Raw genomic sequence first — 13,861 nt, forward strand, 5'->3', positions numbered from 1 at the left:
AAACTCCTTTAACATAGCGAGTCACTTTCTAAAAAGCAACGGAGATCTTGCTTTCTCTGTTGCTTCCACCCACAGCTCTGATGTACTGTGTAAGCATACGCATGCGCAGTACATCAGAACTGCCGCAGAATACCGGACAGCTGCGGAAGGGCAGCAAGGAGGCATTATATAATGCCATTATTTAAGAAAACTAAGTATTTTTTTTTCTTAAATAACGTCATTGTATAATAGTAATAACCCACTTCTGGGTCTGGGTAATGCTGGATTTACAATGGTTGTCTTTGTTTGGCCACTCAGGCTTCGCCCTTGTGACAAAACCATGCCAACCGTGGGTAAATCCAGCATTACCCACACCTAGGCGTGGGTTATTGCTTAAATGTTTCAGGGACAGGTCCTTTGAAAGCACGTTTAGCATTTCAAAGATGTTTTATTAGCAAAATGGTTCATTTGCCTGTTATTTTGTGGGTGGGGGCAGTAAAGAAGAGTTACTGTTATGTCACAAACTAGAATGGGCTGTTATTTTGGGAGGGAGCACAGTTCAGTTACTGCTGTGGCACATACAAGGAAATGTTGCTCCTGCTACTCTCCTTGTTTTGCATCCAGCCTGTTGTTAGTATTCCACATCTGTAGATGTTTCATGTTTTTCCAGTGAGTACTACTGACTGCCTTCCTTTACTGTTATATCTGGAAACAGTTACTTTGTAGTTCTGTGATACTTATGTAGTGGAAAGTGAAGTGGAAAATAATACTTTGACAATCTCAGTCAACATGGCACATTTCTACTGGGAAGGGTTCAGTCCAATATGCAACAAAGGCTACAAGTATGGCATCACATTGTTCACAAAATCAATTCTGTGGGCGGCCACAGCCAGACATATGAACTGGTGTGCCACAGGGCCACTGACATGATTACCACTGCACAGAGGCAAACAGCTGCAGTTGCCCAAGACCAAATGGTAACTGGGGGATGGCCTGCTCAAGAACCACCTCTTACCCCCAATGAGAGTTGCTAGCGAATATCTCCAACATGAAAACTCAAAGCAGAATGGACCACAGCATGTCCTTGATGTGGGTGCCACTCCTTTTGAGTCCCAAGAGGCTCTTCCAGGTAGGCTTTTTTATATGACCAGTTGAATACTGTTATATAGTAAAACAATTAAAATAAAAGTTACTTCTGTGTCACACATCTTTTTCTAGGGGGGTAGATTGAATATTGCTACAGTTACAAGCTTAGTTTGGAGTTGTCAGACATGTTCTTGTTGAAGATACAGTTAATGCAGAAGTAGTGGAGTGTATTACCTCCTTTCTTACTGTTAAATGTGATGATGATGCCCCAACCTCTTGCTTAACTTATTTCAGGACCGTCAGGAAACTAGCAAGATATGCCTCCTACAGATGGTAAGCCAAATAAATGTATGTCAGTACTGCAGATCGATTTAAAGAAATATAATGTGTCATTTTAGGCCTGTTGTGTGTATTGCTGTACTGTCTCTAATAGTGGCAGCACTGTTAGTTGTTTGGCATATATTGCACCATAGTAGTGCAGGTATTAATGTATGCCTGTGTTTTTTTCCTTTTTATTACGGGTGATCATGACAGTGGGAGTGTGGGCCCTGTTCCACCTGATGTCACTGTCTCATCAGACACTGATGATAATGGTGGAGAAACTGAGGCACAGTCAGGGGCTGCAGAGGCTGAATCTGACACAGAGGTTGACTTCCAGCCACCCCCTTTATTTTCCCTGGACACAGCCAGTAGGCATATGCCTATCCAGTCCACTGAGTCCACAGATATTGGACAGGTGGAGGGTGAGGACATTGATCAGGGAAGTGTGGCTAATGCACCTTCAGTTCCCGTTGACTATGACCATAAGCAAAGTGTGGGCAAGGTGCCATGCAGGAGGGTTGATGGGGTGCTCGGATGGGGCCTGCTGTCCCTCCTCCACCTGGTGCAGATGTCTCTTCCTGTGTCATTCAACATATGCTTAGGACCATCATGGAGGCACTGGCATGTAAAGAAAGGTGCTCCAAAAAATGCTCAGAGTTGTAGATGTGGCACAGGCTGACATGTGTGACTGCCTCCACCATGTTGCCAGTTCACTGGATCAGATGAATGACACATTGGAAAGAAGGGTGTCTGTGATGGGTGGAAGGGTATCTGTCATGCAGTGTCTGTGATGGAACATCTGCTGGGGGGGGGGACATCATCCTCATGGGCATAGGTCAGGCAAAACATCTACTGATAGCCAACATGGCCATGCCTGATCACAGTCCTGTAATGGCAGCACTTCCTTCCACTGTTCCATTGGTGAGTCTGCTGTCCACACACAGACAGGTGGACCATGGGGTCATGGTCCTGGGCATGGGAGCATGTCCAGCAGACATCAGTCACGTTCAGGTAGCAACACTGCATAAACCTTGGTTGTGGAGGTTCTAGTGCAACCCCTGGCATCGCCAGTTGTCATGGTTGGGGGCAACAATGATGAACTGGCAACTCTACCATGCACGGCTCACACCTGTACATCATACCAAGACATAGAACTAGCACTGAGCTTGGCTGTGTTCATGCAGACTGTCACACACCAGTTTCACATGGAGGACTCCTACAGACACATACAGAACAGTTACATGGTTCAGCCTGCCCGCTCCCCTTTCTTATTCACACACACTCACCAACCTTTTGTGTCACCCTAGGCCTCCTGCCCACTGTGCCATATCCTTGTTTTCTCTCTTTTGGATTCAGGGTTACAAAAGCTTTGTGTTGGGTGCACAGGGTGTATAGCTACATTAGTGCTTAGTATATCTGTATTTGTGTTGTTAAACTGATAATTGTACCTGTCACTTATATTTGCCTTGCCAAGTTATACAGTGGGTTAACATAATCATTTCAGTACTTTCTATTGTATTCTCTTGTAAGGGTTGTGAAGTCAGGAACTGCAATATGTCTCATTACTTTCTAACATTTCTCTTTAATGATTTTCCAGGACATATCTATGGTACACATCATAAGACATGCCATCACATTCAGATCTCAGGATTTTATGACAGCACTGTAGTCAAATCTCATCAGAACAGTAATACAGTATGATGCTCTCTTTTGCATGAACCTCAACAGACACATGCAGCAGTTGGACAGACCACAGGGTTTTCTCATCAAGATAACACAGCACCTACTAACCATGCCATAATGTATATGGATAGATTAAAAGATGTGTCACTGTAATCTTTCTGGTATCAGATGAGGTGACATCTGCCTGGGCTCCAGGCCAGGGTCTGATCATGTTCTGGTGGGATGACTGCATATGTAATAATCTGATATAGCCGATGACATCAGCATTGTCTGTTGATCATATGGTAATAACAGTGCTCCACATGCTGGTATAAAATGCTTTCTGTTGGCTGCAGTGAGAACAGAACTCCTACCTATTTAAGTGCACAGATTATAGAACACAGTACTCTAAACACAAGCCATGGCACAAGTCCAACTTTTACATGGCTGCAGGTCAACTTATAATGGATGACATCAACAGTGCATGTTGGAGAGAAGAAGTTAGGAGGCCTGCCTGAAATGGATGTGTAGGCAGGTGCAAGTATCAAAATACTGTCAATTTATGGGATTGGGGCAGTAACTGCAGGATACACACTTTCTCTTCTGGCTAGACACACACACACACACACACACTTGACCACAGTGAGAACAGAACCCCTCCCTATCTAAGTACACAGATTACAGAACTCAGTACTTTACGGAAGTGCTATGGCACAGGTCTGACTTTTACATCATTGCAGGTGAACAGAAGGCCATGTGGGGGACAGCAGGTTGGGAAGACTGCATAGGCACATAGATTCATAGGTTCATATAAGGCCAGTAAGCTAACAGCAGTAGAATGTGTAGAAACCCAGCTGTGTAAAAACACAAGTAGCCTTGTTAAGCATGGTTGGATGTTTGAGTTTAGCAGACCAAGGCTGTCAGCACCACCGACTGGCCCTGTCCATGAGGGAGCACACAACATTATATATTACACTTTGTAGTGTGGTTGATATATGTGTGTAAAACAAATAGTGAGACCCCAGGGTTGTACTGCTTGTTGGGGGGGGGGGTGGGTGGCACACATTTATGTAATGTGAGTATATGATGTTCTCAATTTGCAATATTTCCACAGGTACTTTTATGTCATACAAAGGAAATGGACAAAAAAACACCATTCAAACAGCATCATAGATATACAGTTTCATAGAGCAGCGAGTAGTGGATTTGTGCAATAGTTAAAGTGTAAACGCATGCAAGTTACACCTGTTTGCATGTAGGTAAGCCTCACACAAATGTGAACCACATTGTTAATGTCTGACAAGCAGAATGCAACAGTGAGCAGTTCTGTATGTATTTTTCACAAAAGGTAAAGCCATGCTAAATGCTAGTCCAGATAGCAGGAATACATTTACTGGACTATAATACATAATATACTTGCAGTTATACATTAGATGATAAATGTGATAATACATATACCATATGGGATATGATGTATTTAAACACATGACCATGTGTATGGCAGTCCTACACTTATACCTGTTGCCACAAGAATGTTGAGGAAACAGTTGTCTGTGTTGCACTGCATTGTTGTAAACTGCAATGTCACAACAGTAAAACAAAGGTTGCACACTCTGTACTAGAACCCAGTACCACTCCAGGCCATTTTTTCACAATAGCCACGAGCATCCATTGAACGTATCTAGTTTCTGTTTTAGGTTGTCTGCTTCCTAGGTGGTCTGCTGCTCTTCACAGAAGCCAGATAAACATAGCCAATTCCCTGCTTCCACTGTTTGCGCTATGCTGCGCATCATGCAAAAAGTGCAATTAAAACAGGAAGAATGAGACATAAAAACGTATTAATGGACACATATAAGTAAAATAAATGTCTGCTGTCACATGTTAAGTTACTTTCTCTACAAATCTACCAATATTTACTTGATTACTGCACCGAGTTAAGAAATACAAGGTTATGGCATAATATTATTAAAGAATATAATACATTCTAGGTTCATGACTTACCTTGCAAATACAGCAATTGACACAATTTTATTTCAGGGCTAAAATTTCCTTGTCTCTACTGCCATGTTTTTTAAGAATTCAAGAAAAGACAGAATGGAGGCTACATGGAAGCTTTATAGCTTGTTGAATAGCTCCACTGTACTGAAAATCACCTGCTTATGCTGTAATTAGCACCTATGAGAAAACATCTGCTGCTTTACTGACTATATCAACTCCATTGGTGCTCATTAGTGTGTGATGTACACCTACATGCCGCTGCATGCACTGATGCTTAAATAAGGTAAACAGAAGCAATCTTGTTATTAATTTTCTCTGTTTCTGTGATATTGCACAAACATGCAGCTGAAAAAGTGAAGGAAATGTTGCAGACCCTGTACTATAACCCAGGATCTTCTATACTCTAGCCCTACACATACACATACCGCCATAGGAATATGGCAAGCGCCAAGAAACCTGCCATTCATTCCTTTGTCTCCTGTGAGTGCTCTAAGCGTCGCATTGTGCAAACAATGACAAAAATTAAAAAATAATTTTTAACTTAAAGTGGACAGAGATGATACAGTTTAAGACAATAAATAGGATGAAACAGAACTTGTTCATAGGTACATAGGTTGGTACTAGGCTATCGGCCCTAGGGCCTATACAAGCCTAGCCATTGTGAATTGTGTACTGCTTACATGCGCTTTTACACTTCATAGACCTACATGTACATCTCTGTAAGTGTAACCTGATACACCCCCCGATGTCATCATTCACTGTTGCCATCCATCAAACGCAAACACTGTGGAAGTGCCTACATGGAGTGAATATCCCTACACAGTTACATTTTTTTGCGATTCAGAAATTCTAAAGAGTTTTGACCTCATTTTCATCTTCACCATGTTGACAGCACTGAATCTATGTGGTTGGTAACTGTGTAGGCAGGGAGAGTGAAGGGAAGCCCAGTGTTGTACACTCAGGGGAGGGTATTACTTCGCTATATATCTGCACAGAGGAATGCAGGAATGCAGGTTTTGATAAAATTTGATTGTATTCCATCAGATACATACTGCATATGCTTACATGACAGTATGAATAGTATGTTTCATGGGGTTTACACTTTTAGCTGTCTACCTTAGCTATGAGTGCATTCTTCATTTAAGAATGGGGGAGCAAAGCTGCATTTATGTCATGACACTTAAAAAGGAATTGTTGCTATTATTAATCTAATTTTCTAGCATCCATCACGTGAAATAATGTCATAATGTGCGTGGGGTTACATGTTATGGTCAGTTCTGTGCAAATCTATGGGCTTTTCATTGGTCTTGTATCCATGTAGACTACTTTCCGTGGCTGTATTTCGGAAAGCTTTTAAATACATGGGCAACATGAGCATGGAGTCTACAAAGTTGCTTTACAGATTGTTGAATTACTCCGCCATGTTGGTTTGCTTCATTAACATACAATTCAGCTACTTATGCTTTAATTTGCGTGCCACAGAAATTGCCATGTTTGTGTGTAAGTGCGCACTGCTACTCTGAGTTTACTGAAACTAAAAGTCTTTGTGACCATGTGCACAATAGTCAAAAATTACCATGTAGGCCTTATTGAATCCCACCATAGAAGTAGTTGTTTGTTAAGTATAATGAATCTCATGATATATAGGAAAATAGATGTGGCTTTCAGTGAACAGACATGAAGATTTACTTCTACATTTTGAGATTGCTGGTTGCATAGATTCTACTGAAAATGGAGTTGAAATATCTAGATACTGATACTGTAATAATTATAGAAGTAGCTGGAGCTACAGATTTGGACTTGGAAGCAGCTACAAATACATGTTATAGTTCAAGCGTGCAGGTATCTGTAGTTTCAAAAGTACAAACAGCTATCAATGTATGCATAATTTCAGAGCTTCTTCTCAGAAGTGTGAAACCCAATCCTGTAAGTCTGATACTTCCAAAAAGCAAACTGCAAGATTGCCTTGGAGTAGGGTTGCGGTTGCTGAGATATCACCATATCTTGGTTTATATTTTCCCAACATTTCCACTTTCAGTTCTGTCATTCCAAGTATCACAATTGCAGTCATCAGAATTTCCACATGTACACTGCTTTCAGGTCTAGTCATAGATGTGTTCAGAAATACAAGTATTGATGTAGCTATGGGTATAACTGCCTCAATAAGTACAGCTGCAGAAGTAACTGCAGGTTTAGAAGGAAATGTGGTTTAAAGGTGAAGACATAGAGGATGCTGCAGCTATGCAAACATGTAGGTACTAAGACAGATATAATTGCACATGCAAAACAAAGAGATAAAAAAGACAAGTTGTTAATTAAAATAAGAAAGACAAATTGGCTGACTAAAACCAGATGTAGAAAGTCACATGCTGCCAATACCAGAGATAGAAAAAGCATGCATTTTAATTCCAGGTATAGAGTTAGTGTACTTAAATAAAGGTGTGTGGGGGTAAAGCCCCTATACACGAAGGGCACTTTTTGAAAGATTTACTCTGCTTATATGTGCTGTCTTTGTAGAAGTAAGTGAACTGTTTTATTCACTCTCACAACCCCTTCTTCAGAAATCATCCAGTTGCTCATAAGATTTTGCAAATATTACTTTGGTGCTCTGTAACATTATCCAAAACATGTTCATTGACATTGATTTGGATAGTGCTTCTTACCAAATAACAAAACGCTAAGTAAATAAATAAGGGGTGTGGTTTAAATACTATCTCTAGTTATTAAATAGTACAATACAATAGTGATACAAAATGGCAAACAGGGAGAATTAGCAGTTCTCACCTTACATCAGATTATATCTCTATTAAGCAGGAAGCATATGAAAAGAAGCATCATCTGAAAGAAGATTGTGAAGAAAGATATTTACACCTCATTAGTCAGTTCCTGTAAAAATCAATGTTTTCCCTGTGGCAGAGATGTTTTGATCATGACAAGCAAAGAAAGCAACATTAAAGAAAGGCTGCACCAAAAAAAAATATGACCACAAACATAAGGACGTGAAAATTTTTTTTTAAAATAAGGGAGAAGAGAGAGACAGAGAGAGAATGTGACTGAACACGTTAGGGCTTCAAAAATAGTATGGACACAATTAATTTGCTGGTGAAAAGGCTGAAATACCTGTAGGAAACAGGAGCAGGAAGGAGGCATTTGTTCAATCATTAAATAGCCAATTAAAAAAAGAGACAAACTTGTAAAACTGGTGCTAGGAAGTGTGATGACCCACCACTGGACCAGTAATCAAGGAGCCTCAATCCTCACCACTGGCACTAGTGGGGGACATGCACTGAGAGGATAGCAAGTATACACACAGTATTTCCAGATGCAACTCTCTGCATCATGTGTGGTTTCCCTTAACAGCACACTATAGTCAGTCCGGGGCTGGTTTCCCACTCTTTCTCCAGATCCCCAATAAGACTCCCCATTGGCACAGCTATAGAGTTGAGATCTCAACTGAGTGGCCAAGCCAAGACCTCCAGCACCCTCTCTGTCCAACCACTGCTTTGTGTCCCAGACCAAGTAGCTGACACACACACAAACACACACACACACACACACACACACACACACACACACACACACACACACACACACACACACACACACATACACACACACACACTCTTTGAGGTTTGATTTATACACATATGCACATCTGGGGAAGACTGGCACAAGTTGACTAGCTATGCCCTCTTTTGCCAGGACTATAAGGTAGTTATCACTGCCACCAGTCAACTCCTTATCAGCTACATTAAGGCCCTTAACAAAGGGTATCCAATCTTACTGTGTACTGTCACTATTAATACAAATGGTAGTTTGACCAAGAGCAGAGCCTACACAGTGTCACAATCGAATATGCAAGTACTCTCAGCACTTAAATATTTCTACACAGATCAGCCACAATGAAAGGTTTAAATATATTTAATAATAAATAATAAAAGAACAAGATAATACTAAATATATATTCACAGTGACATCAGAGTTCAAAACCACAGGAAATATTTAAAACAACATTGCAGGACAGTCTCATAAAAATAAAGAAAATTATCTAAACTAAGGGTTTGCTATATTCCTGACTGTATCAAAGAGAGTTACTATAACTTAGTTAACTTACAAGAGCAAGGCAGATGTGGTCAATGGATCTTCTAGTTGTTGCTATTGTCAGAATGCTGTATATCTCTAAGAGACTTCTCAAAATTATATCTCAAATATTACTGCTGGGATAGCTTGCAGAGTGACATAATTTCTTGTCATCTGAATCTATCCCAGGTGAAACCCTCACTGCTGGAAGCTAGCAGTATTTAGCATCTACTTATGAAAATAGATAGACCTCAGATGTTTGGCAGATGCTGGAAGTCATAAAACAATTATAGTAAGTAGTTCACTCTGAAAACCATACAGAAAGCTTCTCAGCACAGATATTCTGTCTCTAGCTGCCATAAAGTAATTTAATTTCAGCTATTTTTCTGGTTAACCTCCTGTATTCCAGTTTCCACTGTTAAAATATATACATTTATGCAGTTACAATAGTGCATGTACATTTCTGTTCTATTCCAGTAGTGCACACTGTGGATACATTTCAAGCACTTTGCAAAAAACTTTTTCAACACACATCTGTACAATTTATTTATTTATTTATTTTACATTTGTTAACCGGGCTAGTCTAGCTGGATACATATCCTTTTTCAGTAGAGGCCCGAGGAGAAAAGCTCCAACATAGTGGTTAATACAAGTTAAAAAAATACAAGTTAAAAAAGAAAATAAGGTACATGTTACAAATACAAGATGAGAGAGAATTTTTCATAGTTGTTAAATATGACAGCAGAGCAATCAGAAGGTTATACATAGCTGAAATATCTTATATACAAATAGTAATTAGACTAATACAAGAAAAATAAACATGTATGCCATTTGTTGATAGATTTTGGACATTTGGAAGGGGTTGAGAATGTATATTTAGTCAGGTTCACGACATGGGCATAGCCATTGGGTTTTGAGATATTCTTTCAGGTTGTTTTTGAACTGATGGTGTGAGGTTGTAATTCTAAGGTAGTTTGGCAGGGTAGTTTGGCTTTCTGTACAAGCAAGTTAGATGTACACATGTCATACAGTTCTAATACATTTGTAACACAAGCATCTTATATGAATCATGTTAATATTCACCAATGACATATCATTATTTTTCCAAATTCCAGATAGCTGGGTTGGCAGTATCTCCTTTTGTCACAGGAAGAAAGAGGAAGAATGTGATTTATTAAATCTTTACTGAAAGGTTGGCTGACTACTTTAATGGCATTTCTGTAGGAGTTGGCTATAAATGTAGAGCAAAGATTCAGAAGATGGGAACTACAGGCAGTGAGAGGAGCTAATTGTAACAGCAAGTAAGACAGAATATAATGGCAAGTGACAGGGTGAGGAATAATGATGACAGGCTAGACATGAAAGTAAAATAAGTGGTTTAGATATCTAATCTGTGTGGAGACCTTTGTCCCAGATTCATGTTCACTTTTTAATTAGGTAATATACACAGAAGGATAATCTGAGGTGGGCAAGTGTAGTAACAGACACAATGGGTAGTTTTGCCACTTTATAGAAAGATGATCTCCAATTTGGTTTCTGGCTAGCACGTCCCTCTGTGCAGAGTTTACATGTCCTTTCTGCAGGTGCTCTGATCCCTCCCACATTCCAAAGACATTCTGAAAGGTCAACTAGGGACACTAAATTGATGTGAGTTTGTACATGTGTAATACAGATGAAATAATTAGCAACCTACCTTCATTCCTCACTTTGCCTTGTAACCCAATGGATAGCAATTGTTGTCCACAGGGTCACTGTAAGTGTCAGAGGTGACTCATAAGAGGCCAAGTGAGGACTGAGAAAGATAATCTAAGATAGGAACATAACAAACAGAAAAAACTCCGATGTCTAGAGAATGAACCAAATTTAACACAACACTATAACAGTGAACCAGCTGGAACCATACTTAAACATATTTGAAATTTATTAAAGGTTAAGTGCTTTTATTCATTAAGAAGTTCTTCAGAATAACTACCACAATACAAAACAAGTTTAAATATCTAACCAAACCATCACATGACCCAAACCAGCCAATCCAATAATTAAATAAATTAAGCAATACAATACGTTATCTAAAAAAAATACATTAAAACTGTTGACGAAGTAAAAATAAAAATCATTAATTATTAAAAATTGTTACTTATTATTAAACAAGCACCATAACATTTAGCAGGCATCATACAATTTTTAACTTAAGCAAATAATTATTATAATATGTATCATTCAGTCCAGGGTTATTTGTGGCATCAGGTAATAACTGCCATTTGAGTTCATTTTTGGTTGGAATATATCAAATCAATGTATTCACTATAATGTTTAATAACATTAAAGTTGCAGTTATTCACATTTTACACAAACTACTGTATTTAAAAGAATATAAAAGTTCTCCATACTGTCCTCCTATGTTAAAAACATTAAACCAAAATTACAAAAGTAAGTTTTAATTCACAGAGGTTTTTGGACCCCGTCAACGCAACTACTCTGGAGCAACTAGTTAGCTCCCTAACAAGAGTACAAATATCCTAGACCTGGTACTCACAAACATGGGAAGATGCTGTCATGGGTCCTGACAACATTCCAGGATGCTTCTTAACTCATTCACTCCAACAGAGCTCAGGAAGTTTGCTCTGTAACTTGGAATGAGTGGACCCTAAGCCTTTTGACAGAATCAAATCATGTCCTCACATTTCAAACAAATGTTCATATCTCTGGAACCATAGGGGTTAAAGATTCATACATTCATAGGTGTTTACTAGGCTAACAACTATGCCTAGCCATGCATCTCAAATCCCTGACAAGTTCTGATACCCTTGATAAGTGTAAGCATGGGCCTAGGAGGTGAACCATTTACAGGTTACCTGTCGCCATTAGAGACATAGGTGCCAAACCAGGGATGGATTTCCAGTTTCTCATCCAATTGTCCAAGTTGCACTTGAATTGAGTTAAGGAGGAACTCTGCTTCACATGGAATGAGAGTCTGTTCCATAGATAGGGTAGTCTCTAGGATATATGCCTACCTCTCCAGCAGGTCCTATTTATATCACAGGCAAGGTTTAAGTCTTTCGAATGGGTAATTCTGGTGCTGTTTGTTTTGAGAAGATGCAGGAGGTCTATCATAGTGGGGTCTAACAATGCCCTATATGCCAGGTATAGATCTCCCCTCAAAAGCCTGTAGGAGACAAAATACAGGGAAAGGGCCTTGAGGTGGTCTGCATAGGACATTTTACTTACTCCCTGTATTCTTTTAGAGAGGAACCTTTGTGGATGTTCCAATTGTTGGATATGCCTGGTTAGGTACATACCAAAGGGGGCATTGTACTCAATGATAAGTCTGATTAATGCTAAATGCAGTGGAACAATAATTTTCTTGGACTTAGATGCCATACCTTTGTTTATAAGTTGCACAACATAAAATTATTTCTTCACCACTGTAGACATGTGATGGTGTGTATCCCTAAGTCCCTGACTACTGGGTCAACTGTAAGGGGTGTGTTGTCAATATGATAGTTACCAGAGATGGATCACTTCCTGAAGGATACTAATATGCATCTCTTGGCATTTTAATTTTAATCCATGGCTCTGACACCAGTTGTTTGCCTGCACCAACCCCTCCTGGAGAACATTTGTGTCAGTGTGAGATTCAATGACAGCTCCTAATTTGCAATCATCTGCAAATTTAGTCAGCCAGAAACCACTGACATTGGCCCTGACTTTTGAGAAGTAAATGCCAAAAAGGAGCAGTCCAAGGACTGATCCCCAAGGGACTCCACTTGTGACTGGCCTCTTTGTAGAGGTGGACTCCCCAATTCTAACTTCCTGGGTCCTTTGAGCCAGTTGGCTACTCATCGTGTAACATACAGGTTTACACCTAACCTCTTACATCTGTCAACAATGCCAGAGTGGCATATTGTGTCAAATCCCTTGGCCAGTTCAAGGTAGGCAGTGTGAATGATTTTTGCCCTCATCCATTGCTTTGGAGACCTTTTCAATGAAGTCCACCAGGTTGAATAGGCATGATCTTCCCTTGACAAAATCAAACTTGGTTGGGTCCAGTGTCTGCAGGTTTACTAGATCTCTGTTGATCATCTCCATGATAGTTCTTCCCATGGCTTTACATAAAAGACTAGTGAGACTTATGGGTCTGTAGTTTCCAGGGTCTGTAGATACCCCACCTTTGTGCAGAGGGATGATTGTTGCCTTTCTCCATTCATGAGGCATGAAGCCTGTTTGGAGGCTACAGTTAAATAGTAATTCCAGAGGCCCCAATACGTCATGTTTCACGCTATTTAGGAGGCATCCTGGGATATTGCCTGGGCCCATTGATGCAGTGTTCTTGGTCTTAGAGAGAACATTAAGGACCTGTTCTCTAGTGATAGTAGGGAGAGTTATATCTGATGATATTTCCTGAGGAAAGGTTGAGGGGAAGAGAGGGCTAAAGCTCGAGCTGAATTTCTGAGCCAGGAGGTTTGCTATACCTTCTAGCTCAGTATAGGTAACTCCATTAACAATGAGCTCTGCACACAATTGTGTATTGCCTTTCAGGTTGCGTACATAGCTAAAGAATGCTCCGTGGCTGTCCTTGGCCTGACAGACCAAACTTACCTCAAATTTGGCTTTGGTAGACTTTTTTTGTCCTCTGAGTTGTTTGTTTAGTTTGATGAGTGTGCTTTTATCCAGCTGGGTGCTGCACCTTCTAATTTTGCCATGATTTTCTTCCTCCTGTTATACAGCCGATTGA

The sequence above is a fragment of the Protopterus annectens genome, chromosome 4.part0 (genome assembly GCF_019279795.1).
Source record: "Protopterus annectens isolate FY-2018-M chromosome 4.part0, PAN1.0, whole genome shotgun sequence".
In the NCBI taxonomy this organism is placed as follows: domain Eukaryota; kingdom Metazoa; phylum Chordata; order Ceratodontiformes; family Protopteridae; genus Protopterus; species Protopterus annectens.